The following is a 14,545-nucleotide window of genomic DNA, read 5'->3' as shown; positions in this document are numbered from 1 at the left end:
ATTCATAATTTTGAGGATTTTTTCCTGGCTTAACTGGCAAAAAAAAAAAAAAAAAAAGTCAATCAAATGTTTTTGGAGACTGGTTTTTCATCTGGCTGTGGAGGATACAGAGTGCTCGTGACACAGCCACGGTAGGTGCCGTAAAGTTACAATTTCATTCATATTTTATGTCCTACTGACAACCTGCCCAGCAAATATATATCGCCCTTTGAAACGTGGTGAAAGTCCACAAGATATCAAATATACAGGGGTTTTTACAACTTTAGAAGATGTGGTGGTAATATCTGGAGATAGAACTGCCGGGGGAAACCTTTCTGAGTTAGAAACCCTGGCAAGAAGTGAAAACATCAATTTTGCATGGGAGCCTGTCTAATCCTGAGTGTAAAGTCCTGCATACAAGACAACATGAAAGAAAAATCAGGAGCATTTGAAATTTTCCGGGTGAAGAGGAGGCAAACTGCTGTTGGTAGGAGGAGGTGCAGCTGCCAGGGGGACTTAGTGAAGCACATTAAAAGCCAGCGTTGCACTTCCCCTTTCTCTCCCCAAAAACAGGAGGTTGAACTGCCAGTAAACTCAGACACAAATTTCTGTCACTCCCGAGTGCAGCAGGTGTGGCTGCAGTGGCAAACAGGAATCGAGCAAAGCAGAAAGGCGAGGGGAGGCACCAGGGATGCAGAGCTGCCGCTGTCACAGCACTGGCAAGGCACAGCCACGGGCTTTGCAGAGCAATAAACAACTTCCTTTGAGACAGACCACAGAGTCCCCGCGTGTGACATCCATCCCTCAACAGCAGCAGAGCTGGGAATCCGGGAGGAGCCTGGAGGTTTTACAGGCAGAGCTCAGGAAGTTGGAATTTTTTTATCCAAACTCCGTTAGCTCCAAGATCCAGCGTTCCCTGTGCCCTGAGAATGGCTTCACCACCGGGACAGATCTGCCAGAGGGAAATCTTGCTTTGCAAGCATTCTTTTCAAACTCTCCAGGTGGATATCCAGGTGCAGAGCCCAGCCCAGGCTGTGCAGGAGCGAGGGAAGGGCAGGAGGGTTGGGAAGGGGCCTCTCCTGCAGCTGGAGATGCTGAGGACCTGCCCAGCTTTTCCTACACCCACCACTCTCCACAGAGAGAGCAGCTCCTCTGCTGAACACCCCAACAATGCAGCACAAGGCCCTCTCAGAGTCACACAGGATCACTGAGGCTGGAAAAAATCTTCCCAACCCTTGTGTCCAACCTGTGATTGATCCCCACCACGCCCAGTCCTTCCTTGGACACCCCAACCCCCCGGACACCTGGCACAGCTGATGTGCCCCATAAAAACAACCAGTCCCACCACAGAGGTCCAGCAAACCCACAGATTCCCCTTTTCCAAGCCACACTACACCCAACACTCATTATTTTACCAAATTTCTGACATCTCAGCCAGTTTCTGGGGGACACACACTCTGCACGTTTTTACAGCCTCCAAATAAAACTGACAGCAAAAGAAATATTTTGTTTTTAAAGCCCTGGAATTTTCAATGCTAATATAAAGGTAACTTATGGCACAGCTCCCAGCTGCAAGCAGAAATGGGAACAGTGAGGAAAGGGGGAAAGCAGCCTGATAATTCATTCACAGAAGGTTCCTACAATGACCTCCCCACTCGCTGCTGGAATTTTAAATGGCCACATATTCACACCTCACATGCACTGGGCAGGATTGGATCTTAACAAGACAATTCCCCACCGAACAGGCTCTGTGTGAGTAAACAAGAATATGGATATATCTGAATTGAAAAACACAGTTACCCTAAGGCTAAGCTCTGCCAGCTCCAAACTGCAAGATCCTGTTTATTCAGGATAGCAGCTCCTGAGATGAAGTTGGAAAGTATTTTTGCCTGTTAGGCCTTTTTGTATGGAGAAAGGTTCAAAGACTTTTTGCAGCATGATGACAATTTTAATTTCATTTTTTCAAATTTAATTTTTTAAGATTTTTTTTCTTAAAAAAAAAAAAAATTGCAGAAAGGGAGACATTCAACTTAATATTCAACTCTTCCTCCTTCTTACCTTCACCAAAGTCTCTTTTAGACTCAAATGAATTTCTGCCCAAGACATGAAAGCAACAGGGAAAATGTCTTAATTTGCTTAATAATGGATGAGGAAAAAGGTGTTTACAAAAGAGAAACAAATCATTCTGTGTATTTAAATTCAGGAAGGTTTGTTAGGAAGTCAGACTGACAGAGAATCCATTCCCAAGAAGCACACAAAAGGCACTGCTTGGGGCAGGTTGTTTTTAACAGCACCTTGTTGTTTTCACCTCTCTTAACTCTCTGCACATCTGTAAGCAGGAGGGGAACATTTCCAAAGCCAAGAGAGGCAAAAAAGGGCATTTTTCAGCTCATGAGAACTGTCAGAATTATTTGTCAGAAACCTGTCTGGCTCACTTAGGTTGTTGACAGTCACATGTTTCATGGTATTTTTACTTGCAAACAAGACTCCAGTATCAGATCCTGACCTTTATCACTTTGTACCTCGGGGGCTTTTCTCTCAGCATGACAGAATTTTTGTAATGTGTTTGTTTTGGTTATATTTTTCTTAAAAAGAAGCAAAATTTGTCATATTATCCACCAAAATGCCACTAAGCCAGTCTGTGTTACACTGCCTAATAAAATGTGACTGGAGCAACCAAACTGAATGTTTTATACAAGACTGAATAACAAAACTTAGAAAAAAATTAAATTCTTCCATTATAAAGCCAGCACTTTAAGGAAATACATGAGATTGTGTTAATAATGCACTCACTCACCTGCCAGGTTAAAGCAGCTTGTTTAAAACAGATTAAATTTTCATCACCCACCCCAAATTCAGTAGAGCCACACAAGTGATTTGAGAGAATTCACAATTGAAGGAAGAGCATGGGGCTCCAGACATTCTCTGGAAGGAGAGGCTTTTACATTTTTGGCCTGGTACAAAATGTGTTTCGTGGGGAGAGAGGAGATTTCTGGCTCATTCTGGGGCAGCTGCCAACGCTGCCCTGCACATGACCCCTCCCGGGCCTTCCTGCCTCTCCCCATCTCCCCAGCACAGGCTCACAGGAGGCCCTAAAAGGACCCTCTAGAGGGTTTTGCATGGAGTCTCCACACTGTGGAAATATAGGAAAAATAGGATTCAGGTTGGATGGTCCAGGGAATAAGAAGAAGCTGAGCAAAAGCCACATCACCTGAGTCACTCTTGAGCAGGGCAGAGGGAAGCACACAGGACGTGGGGCACTGCTCAAGGATAAAAGGCCAAATGTGTTCCTCTGCTCTTCTTCCTGACTCTCACCCTGCAATAAACACTGGCTCACTCCCCCAGAGGGTCACAGGATGGCTCTGACTCCTGTGCAGCCACCTGAGCTCCCTGGGCTTCTCCAGGGGACAATCCACCCCTGCAGACCTGTCTTGTTACCTGAGAACCCTTTCCCTGCACTGCCTGCAGAGGAATTGGAGCTATGTGGCTTTTGCTCGGCTTCTTCTTGTTCCTTGGACCATCCTACCTGAATCCTAACAATATGACAGCAATCCAATGCAAAAATGCTCCTGGGATCTGTGCACACGCATCCATGGAGACACAGAGCAGGACATGGGGCTCCACAGCCCCACACATGACCACAGCTGTCACAAACACCGGCATGACTGGGTGAGACATCATTTTAGGCTCACCCAGGAGGAGATCACAGCTCATCTGCCCCCAGCTCTATCATTTCCTGAGACAACAGAGCCCAGTCATACAGAAATCCTGCTCCCTGCACCAAAGAGGAGCAAATTTGATGCAGTTCTAGTCAAGCTTTTCACTGTTAAGCATTCCTTGCACTTGTCCCAATTAAAGATTAAACATCCTCATCTGCTCCCTGCAAGGAGCAAGAGACAGCAGCTCCTGGGTGTGCAGGATCCAGAGGGAAGGTGGGACTGGGAGGGCTCGTTCCAAATTCTCTGCCCTCCACAGCAGCATCTCCCTCCTGGCACTTCCATGCTCCAAGGATAAGGGGCTCAGCCCAAGAGGAAAGGATCAGGTAAGGGTTAATTGTGGCTTTACAGAACTCTCATTAATTTGGGGGCATAAATCTGACTGAACTTCACTCTGCCTGCATGCTGAACGTGTCATTTAAGTGATTTTAAAACCAGACACAATCTGGATTGCCTTAAAGCTCCAGCTTGGTGTTATCAACTTCCATCTCCTAATTTATTCACTTCCACCAAGTTTGAACTTGGCCCAAAACGTGCTGAGTGCTCCCATACATTTCCAAGGGGGTGGTTGTCTCCTAGGACTGGGGTATCTGAAAGGCCTTCACTTTTAATTTACGTGAAATATCAATCCAGGTGACTGATGTGGTGGTTTTGTGTGGCAATACCATCTTTTGTAGCCAGACCTAGAGACAGACCAATATTATTTGTCAAACAGAGCTGCTATTCATCAAATAAATTATCCATCTGTAATAATGTTTTGCATTATTTCTTCAGATCCATATCTGGCTGAATAGTATCTGTCAACATTTATTCAAAGAAGAAGGTATTCATCAAACAGGAGCTTGATTTCCTTGAAAATACTGCAAATTCTGCCACTTCCAGAAGGAGCTGGAGGAGCCCAAAGATATTTTATTGTAATTTATTTCTTATTGGTATAAAGGTATGGAGTGATTGTTTATAACATAAAAAATCTCAAAGAACTATTCTCAAAAAATATGAAGATATAAACTGGTGCCCAGTGACATGTCCATAGCACAGCTACAATACCAACAATTTTAACTATTCTCAGTACTGAAAACATCACCATATTGAGGAACCTCAAAGCCTTGACATTTCTTAAAATTCCCCTCTGAAAAACTGACACTTTCTAGGTCTCACATGAGGCAAACACTTCAGATTTTCCCTCAGTTACCAGCATGGACCCTCCTGCTCCAACAGCTCTGAGAACTCGTCAGGAAATGGCACTTGGAAAGTAATTTCACTGTGGAAACTCAGGATAAATTGAGTGGTGCTGCTTGCACAGGAGACTGACTTTGTTCTGTTCACTGTTTCATCAGTGATCTGCTCAAGGACTGGAGATTATGTTCATTAAATTTGCAGATTTTGACGGGCAGGTGGAAAGAACAGCGAGGGGGCTTCAAATTCCAAACAACTTTGACAAATGAGAGCAGCAATAATCTATAATTCAGCAAGCAGGTGGGGAAAAAAAAATCAGGATGTGCAGCAGGAACTGCCAGCTTCACAAGCACTGGCTGAAGACCACATTTTTTGCAGAAAAAGCCCAGAAGTTTGAGCAGCTTGCACAACGACAGCAGTTCCCAACACGGTGCTGCTGCAATAAAAGGGAATTTCCCTCGGGGAGATTCCAGGCAGCAGCAAAACACAGAGTGCTCAGCACTGAGGAAGGATTCTGCTGGAACAGGGCAGGACGTTTTCCATGCCTCCAGAAAAGAGTTGGAGGAGTCCAGCTCAGGACAATGAGAGCAATCAGAGCTTTGGGAAAACGGGATTTACAAGGGAAGGGAGGAAGGACTGGGATTTCAGAGCCTGGGGAAGGCTGGGGCAGGTTCATAAACAGCTGCTGCCAAAAGGGAAGGAGCAGGCGGCTCCCTGTGTGGTGGGGTAAGGAGAAATACGGGATAAATTACAGCAAAAGAGGTTCTGCTGAGATGTTTGGAAAATACAAGGATAACACTGAGCCATCCAGGGAAAATTATGGAGTCTCCCACCACTAAACATCCTTAAGAAGAATTTAACAAATGCTTGTGCCATATCTAACCTGCTCCTTGTTGGACCCGCATTTTGCACACTCGTTTTGCACTTTGATTCAGTCCAAGCCTGCAAAGAACAGAAGGTTTCACTGCTTTTCCAGGGGAAAGAGGCAGTCAGAGATTTAAAAATTTTGGAAAACTCCATCCAGCCTACGAGCTTTTATTTCCAAGGCAGAGATGCTCCCTGGAAATCTCTCCTTCAGGGACCATGTGCTGCTTTATCAGAACCAGCCTCAGCATCACCACAGTCTGTGGCCTGAATGTTTTAAATTAGACTTGATTTCAAAACAGTATTTAAGTGCAAACTTACCCAGTAATTTCTTGGTGTACTGAGGTATAATTTAAATGCTCTGCTACAAAATGGACTGAAATAGAATAAAGAAGGTGGCTCATACAGGAGCATTTCAGTTTGCTACTAAAATAATAACATTCTATGCCTTTAGCTACGGTAATTAAAATAACCCACAGTGATAAGAAGTATCAAGGATTATCATATTTGCTTATTAACATGATAGTCAAATTAATCTTGTGAAGAAACAAAAAGATTGCTGGGCTACTTAACAGCAACATCTAATTATTTTGGAGAAAAACATGCATCCTTCTGCTCACAGGCTCACAATCTCATCTTGTGCCCCCATGCCTTGTAACAGAAAGATTCATATCAAGCACGAACCAGGCTGCTAAAATTATTAAATGCTGAACAAGAGATTTCATTATGCTGGAGGTTTATTAAATCACATTAACACCTGCTAAGCAAAGGTATGAAGTGCAACAGAGAAAGCAGCACTGATTTCACACACATTTAACTGAGGATCCAGGGTCTCCATGAGTTTCACATTAATTAGCTGGAACATTTAATGAACAAACTCTTAAATTACGTTCTAATCAAAATACAGACTAAGAGCTTACAAAACAAACCCCCAACGAGCATCCATCTGCTGGTGCAACATTTCTGACCTGATTTCTCCTTTCCCCAGGATTCTGGTTTGCTAATAAACCATCCTAGCAAAATATTGAGGTAAATTTCTCCTTACCCATCTCCTCCTAAACTCCAACAGATTTAGCAGGATATGATCCTTGTCTGTATAATGGTTTTGTTTTCTGTTCTGACTACCTGCCTATAAAAATACACCACATTTTCCAAACAGGGGCAGATTCCTCAGGATCAGCTACCTGGACATCAATTTAAGCTGGGCCCTAAAGTCAGAAGATAATTTCTGTTCAAAAAAAGGCTTGAGAATATTCACTGCGCTCCCAGTTTCAGGAATATGGGCAATATTGAGAATTAAACAAGACACATGGAGCTCCAAATGCCTCAAGAGCAAGAAATTTAACAGCAAGGCTTCACCTTTGTCTGGGTGATGAGGAAGACATCTCAGGATGTGCTTCATCCCTGTCCCTCAGGCTACCAGAGCTGCTGCCAAGGCTGGGGGCACCTTCATGAATACACATATCAGAAAATATGGAATCATTTGGCCTCATTTAAATGGAATTGATCCCTTGGTAAGTATACAGTAAAAATCCACTTTAAGCTACCTCAGAAAAAAACAGTGAAATTTTAAAAAATGGGGAAAAAAATGAATCACCTAAGAGAGGTGGCCTTTAAGAAAAAGTCTAATGAAAATTGTAGGGGAAATCCATGGGGATAAAGTACTTTAAAGCAGCTGATTAAAGTAAAGCAGGGTGGAAAAGCAAAAGGTCTGGCAGCCATTCCACCTTGCACCATGATCTTATCAGCTCTCAGAAGACTCAGATGAAAAGCCCCAGAAAGACATATAGTCAACTTTTAAAAGGAGTTCACAAGAAGTTTAAAACACATTTTTTCTCAGGCACAGTTTCTCTGTGTGGGCATTTTGGTGCTCGTACAAGCTGAGCTTTGTGCATGTGCTTCACTGCAGGGCTGGGGGAGTGAAAGTCAGTGAAAAGTGACACCATCTGGTCGTGGTTTCCTGTTTGCTGGTTCTCATTCATGTAAAGCCCTTTCTGGTAGCAAACATTTGGTTGTTTCCACATCTGTGCTGCCCCCGACCTGCCCAGCAGTGCAAGAGGGAAGATGAGAGATTCATAAGCTGCCACTCGTGCCTGTGTGTCTGTGCCAAGCCATAAACACATGAGCCACGGGCAGCAGGGAAAGGGAAAACCCTTCCAGGGCTGGGTTTGTGCTTTTCCAACCCCTCTGGCATCAACAGCTTCTCCAAAGAGACCCCAGCACCACCAGAGCCTGGCTTAGCAAATCTCTCATATTTGAGGAACAAGGGGAACCATGAAAACTGGGCTGGACCTCCCCAGCCCTCGCACTTTGCCAGGCAGGAGCAGTGCCAGATAAGGTGCTATTACTTGAGGTGAAGCAATTATTAACTGTCAAGCTCAAGAATTCAGTCTTTGGATCACCTGTCAGTGCCCTGCTCAAAAACCTTGCCAGGCCCAGGGGGCTGGTGCTGTGTGGAGGTAACCAGAGGCAGCCCCTGCCCTCTTCCCCCTGTGACAATCCAAAGACCAATAAATAGGTCTTCCTCCTCATCTGTGTAATTGCTCTGGGGTTTTCCAGAGCGTGGCCTAGCAAATCTCTCATATTTGAGGAACAAGGGGAACCATGCAAACAGGGCTGGATCCTCCCCAGCCCTCCCACTTTGCCAGCCAGGAGAACTCAGAGCCTGCACACAACACAATCCTTCTTTTCCCTAAGTGCTCTTTTCCCTCTGCCAATCCCATCAGCTGTCCCAGTCACAGAGGAGCTTCCCACTGCTCAATTCTCCAGGTAACAGACTTCCAAATATGCAAATATTGAAACAAGCAGGAGGCTACAAGTCTCTGTGTGTGGCAGGCACTCAGACAAATCCACAGTGCTGCAAGCTGATGTATATTCAGTTCTGGCATATCAATCACCTCAGATTCCAGTAGGATTATCAAAAGACTGCTTTTGCCTATAATATAAAGCGCTTTTTCTCCCCTCCAATTACCTTATGGAAATTTTTAGCACAGATAATATACAGTGTTAATAAATCCTCTCTAGCATGGCAAGAGAAAGACTGATTTTCTCTCCTTGTATCAGGAAAACTTCGCACGTTTCAACTTTCTCAAGAATAAAGTACAGAAAAATATTGTCTCCTACACATCTTCTGCAAACACTCTCTGATATATGAGACCAGTCTGAGCTCATATCACGTAATAGTCCATTACATCAAACAACCTACTGCAAATTCCTTGCCAATAAAGCACAAAGTCATTCCCAGTTTCTGATAAACCATCTCCAGCTACGCACAACAAGCAGCACTTCCACACAAGCCATAACACTTTCTGCCTTTACCTGTGAAAAAGTGTCTGGTGTTCTTGTATTATCCATGTCTGGGGAAATTCTATTTGTTTCATCAGTATCCTACAGGGCTGCAAAGTGCAGTTTATTCATGAATCACACCTGCTTCTCCACAGCATGCTGCTCGCTCTCTGCCTCTCTGTCTCTTATGAAATCTTGCAGCCAATGGCTTTTATTAAGTGCTACTTCCTTTTATGCTGAGAACTGAAAGAAACAATAATGATGCTTTTCTTCCTTATGGCAGCTCTGTGAAAAGACAAAAAAAAAAGTAGAAGTTATTTGTTTGCTTTTCCTGAACTGATATTTATGTTCCAGTGACTTCCTGAAATCACCAAGCCCAGACTGCTGAAATTATGATTTATTACTATTTATTATGATTTATTACATTGCATCTGTCTGAACACCCAGCATATGTTAGTTACCCAAATAAAGTCCATGCTAAATGTAAGAAAGTTTGCCTGAGGAGCTACAAACACAGTGCCCAGTTTTCCCAGCAGTGCTTTTATGCACAGCAGCAATTTTTAACACATCTCCAAACTCCAGCATGAATATCTGCATATTGGACAGGAGCACCAAGGCACCCGCAGCTTCATGCACAAGACTCCTCCAAAGACAAAAAACATTTTAAACTTTTTCTTTGCTGTCTGTACAGGGAAGAGAATTGTGAATCGGAGAGGAAATTACCAGCAAAGCACTCCTGAAATCAAACCCCAGCCCTGACAAAAATTGTTCAGCAGCTACAGGGAAAACACACCTTGGCTTCCCCACCTTTATATAGTGACTCCTGCAACATCACAAACCCACATCAAAATCAATCTGGAGATTGAAAGTTCTGGAGACACGCACAGCTGGAACATGAACTCTTCATATTCTGAAATTTCTTCTCCTCCAAGCAGAGGGGAAAATCAGAAGCTCTGAAACGTCACCTACAAAGCAGAGTTTTTAAGAAGCAACAGGAATTGAAAACATTTGGGGTTGATGACAAGTCTCCTTCCTCTGCTGCTCTAAAAGCAGCTTTTTAATAGCAACAACACAGGAAGTTGAGGAGGCCAGGGCAGAGCAGGTGCCACTGGATCACTCTGAGCCCAGGGTGGGCTCTGGCTCAGCCCCCACACCCACAGGTACAAATCCCACCCATCAGTGCCAGAGCTCTGGAGTGAGAAGTGGGAGAGAAAGGATTGGGAATGAACTCTCCCAGATCACTTGAGGCACTGGAAACTAAATGGGAGGTCAATATATGCTAATATAAACAGGGTTTAATCAGTTGAACTGATTAAAAGTCTTTGAAGGAGTGTTAGCTTAACACAGCCTCATGTAACAGGGCTTGACTAAATCCAGGTCTTCTAAAAAAAAATTTAATAAAAGATTGTCTTTCAATGCCCTCAGTTCTGACTGCTCTATGTCCAGTGTGACAGATGGAAATTTTTCACTAAACTGGAAAAAGAAATAATGGGAAATGTGTTTCTTTGACAGCTATCTGAAGCCATTTGCTTAAAATACAATAGCAACTAATTCACTCAGAATCGCATTTCTAGTGCTGGCCTATTCCCCCTAAGAATCCTCAGCCCTTGCGGAACTACGATTTTCTTTTTAAATGAAAGAATCCCAAGGAACTTCTCTTTATAACATGATTATAGCAGCACAGAACGTTTCAGAGTGGGGAAATGAGAGGCTCCTTTCACAAAGGCTCTGCAGAGATATGAGATGATCTTTTCCCCTCCGCTGCCTGGAGAGCAGCATGTTCTGCAAGGCTACAGAGTCTGGGAGAAAGCAGTTAATCAGAATAGAGCTCAATTGCTACTCTTGGAGCAAACATTTCCAATTAATCTGAAGCCGTTAATTACACCTTCCTTTAACAAAGGCTCTGGTGTAATTTCCCTTATTTTTGCTCTCAGTGAATCGATTCCAACATGTGCCAGAATCATGAGCTGCGGCAAACACACGGGAAAATTCCCTGCTGGAATAAACCACCCTCCAGTGGAGATGACAATTGTGGGGAAAAGGGCTTGGAATCAACATGGAAGAACAGGAACTCTTTGGGCACTGTCTGAACAATGCTCAAGGTAAATGTTTTGGAGCAGCAGAGCAAGTTCTGCTGCAGAAAAACATCAACAATGCTGTTAAGCCTGGCCTCAGACACTCCGAGGGCCCCGGGGCCAGCCACAGCTGCTCTGGGCACCCTGTGCCAGGGCCTCATCACCCCACAGGGAACAATTCCTTCCCAATATCCCATCCAGCCCTGCCCTCGGGCAGTTTGAAGCCATTCCCCCTCATCCTGATGCTCAATCCCTTATAGAGGGTCTCTCTCCATCTTTCCTGCAGCTTCTTCAGGCACTGCAAGGCCACAGTGAGGTCACCCCAAAGCTTATCCAGGCTGAACAATCCCAATTCTCTCCTTAAACCTTATGGGGTTTTTAGGCTAAAAAGACTGGATTCTCTCAGATTTACTCACAGAGATTCTGAACACCTTTTCCCAAACTTCCTTCCAGGCACAGGGCGTGAACATCCATTCCAGCCTCCTGGTTTCTGATATCTCACAGCCCTGGGAGTGACTTCACAGGCCAGAAATCCAATTCTCTGCCTGCTTTCTGAAATTCTAAAGCCCAAAGGGTTTTCCAACAGCATATTGTGGATAACCACATGTGAACTCATTGTTTTGTGCTTTTTGTTGAAGTCAAAAAAAAGAAAACCCCAACCCTATGATCACGATATTTTCAATCAAACTAAGTATGTGTTTAATAGGTAAAAGTCTCGTGTTCATTTCATTAAAGAATTTTCCTAAACCTTTCCATACCTAAGCAATAGATGTCATGAAATAAGTTATTTCAGGTTAAAAAAATGAGAGCTGAATTAAATATTCTTTAAATAAATAAATACAGCATGAACTTCCCAGGCACATTTTTGCCTCTCATTCAAGCATGAATGTTCCAGCAGGGCTGGAATGCTCTCACAAAGGATTTCAGAGTTGAAAAACAAAGTCTTTCCCTGAAAACTTGCTTCACCTGAAAATTACTGCCTAAGCCTGTTTTATAAAAGGGCTCTTTCTTTCTTTTTCCTGTTGGAATGGTGCTGAAACAGAGAGGAAGTCAGAGCTCCTTGTGACTTCATGGGGCTTTGACCTCAGCATTCCTCTTCATTTCACATGATGGAGATCCCAACAAGATCTGAACCAAATCCACCCAGACACGTTAGAAAGAAACTCTCTTCCAGGAGGTCTTGCCTTTTCTGTTTCCTCAGTGCTTATCTAGCACAGAAACTGATGGTATTGCAAATTCCAGCTGTTTCCATTTGGCCTAATTTTGGTTCTGCTTTTAAGCAAGGAAAATATTGATGCACAACAGGTTGTGCTACACTGAAGTGGAAGATGCATTAAATGCAAGGGGCGGGGGAACAAAAGGGGGTTTTATGAGAACAGAAGATGAGTAATTTAAAATTAAAACTTCAGACAAGTGAGTCTGTGAAACTAAATTCAGGTCGAGGGTGACATCTAGTGATGCTCAGCATGAATTCTGCCTATTTTTGCAGCACCCTCACTCATGCAGAAGATTTAAACTTTCACCGTGTTTCACCAGATACACCACAAAAGAAATATTTGTGAGTTTAAATGTGAGTTTACATCTGAGTTTAAATTTTTTTTCAGGTAATTTTTGAGCTAATTTTTAAGTTAATTCACTATTTTGAATGACTAATGGGAGAACCCATAAAAGGAAAAAAAAATAAAGGTAGGAACTTGGAGGTAGAGAAAATATATCTGCTCATTACAATGGAGAAGTTGGTACATGAGGTCTGATTGATGGAAGTGTTGTTTTTTGGCTTCTTTTCTTATTCTTCCCTTTTTTGTGCAATACATCTGCAAAGCATGGTGGCAGCCTGATACATAAATAAAGCAAATCAGTAATTAGCAACAGAGCTATTATTAATTCCCTTGTGACTTGATAATGCACAAACTACTCAGCTTTTGAATTTTGAACAACAAAAATGTTCCCAGCAGCTTTCTGCCTTTGCCAGTGGTTCATGGTCAGCATCCAGGAGGGGAAAGGAGCAGCCCACATGTTGCTAAAAATAACAATTCTTCATCAGCCTGAGCAATTTCTTCTCACTGTGTGCAACAAACAGCAATAAAGGAAATCATGGAATAACAGAATCCCCTGCGTTGGAAAAAAACTTAAAGCTCATCTCATTCCATGCCCTGCCATGGGCAGGGACACCTTCCACTAGCCCAGGTTGCTCCCAGCCCTGTCCAACCTGGCCTTGGGCAATTCCAGGAAAAACCAAAGCATCACTGCACCAATTCATAGTTTAATTAATTTTTCAACTGCTTAAAACACATTTCATGCAAAAGTCTCACCCTCTGAATCTCCCTGGTGATCCCACCTTGTTAACTCTGATGCTGCACCCCAAAGTCGAGAAGTTAAACCCACATTATTCCAATGCCCAGAGGAAGGGACAGCTCCACAGATCTGCTCCTCTGGGACACAAGGTGGCACCAGACACTGCCTTAATTTCAGGCTATTAGAAGGTGGATCATAAAGCAAAACCTTTGAAGAGTTTGTGGTTTTAACTGAGAGGAGTCAGAAATCCACAGACTCTCCAGTGACTGTGCCCAGGGAGTGGTCCAGGGAATGGCTGGGCACAGCAGGGGCAAGTGGCAAGTGCTGAAAGGTTTGAAATAGCAAGGAATTGGCTGTGGAATCAAAAGGAGAGCTAAAGCAATCCTGAGGGAAGCTGGATCATCTTTTGAAAGCTGGGAAACAGCAGCACCCTTTAATGAGGCACAGAGTGGGTACAGAAACGGGACCCTCTGTAGTCCAGAAAGGTCTTTTCCTCCTGGAAAAAGGCAAAGGGATGCCTCTTCTCCCATAACCTCCTTTTGAAACTTCAATCCTTTCATCAATCAAAACAGATAATCCAGTTTTAGCAAACCAAATATTAAAAAAAAAAAATTTAATGACAAAATATTTAAAAGATGACAGGAGATTGCAGCTGCCTCCTCCCCTCCTCCTTATTTGTCTGGTCTTGACACCACAGCCTGGGACAGCTCTGGACCAGTCCCTTCCTCTGTTTTCAGTCTTGGGCAGCAAGAGAAGAACAAAACAAAGGGTTCCCCACGCAGCCACGGTGTCCCAGGTCAGCGATGTCACTGAAGCTCCTCATCCATCTGTGCTCCTGAACAGGGAATTCTATTGAAGGCCACAGTCAGGAGTGTTGCAAACACAAAAGTCCAAGCACTCCCCAAAATCCTCACCCTTTTTACACCCAGTGGTGTAATTTAAAGCCCAAGCAAGGCACCGAATCACCCAAACTTCAGCAAGCACCTTTGCAGGGCTGTCTTTTCCGAAGCTGTGACACAGAGAACACCAGGCAGCTTTCCTCGATGCTGGCTCCGGAAACGACTGCCAGAATTGCTGTTAAATGAGGAAATCCATGGAAATAAACCTGGCCTTTGGGCAGCCCTTTTGGCACCGTGGCTGGAAGGGCATCACCCG

The sequence above is a fragment of the Corvus brachyrhynchos genome, unplaced genomic scaffold (assembly GCF_000691975.1).
Source record: "Corvus brachyrhynchos isolate BGI_N302 unplaced genomic scaffold, ASM69197v1 scaffold10, whole genome shotgun sequence".
NCBI lineage: Eukaryota > Metazoa > Chordata > Aves > Passeriformes > Corvidae > Corvus > Corvus brachyrhynchos.
This window is presented reverse-complemented; position numbering follows the sequence as displayed.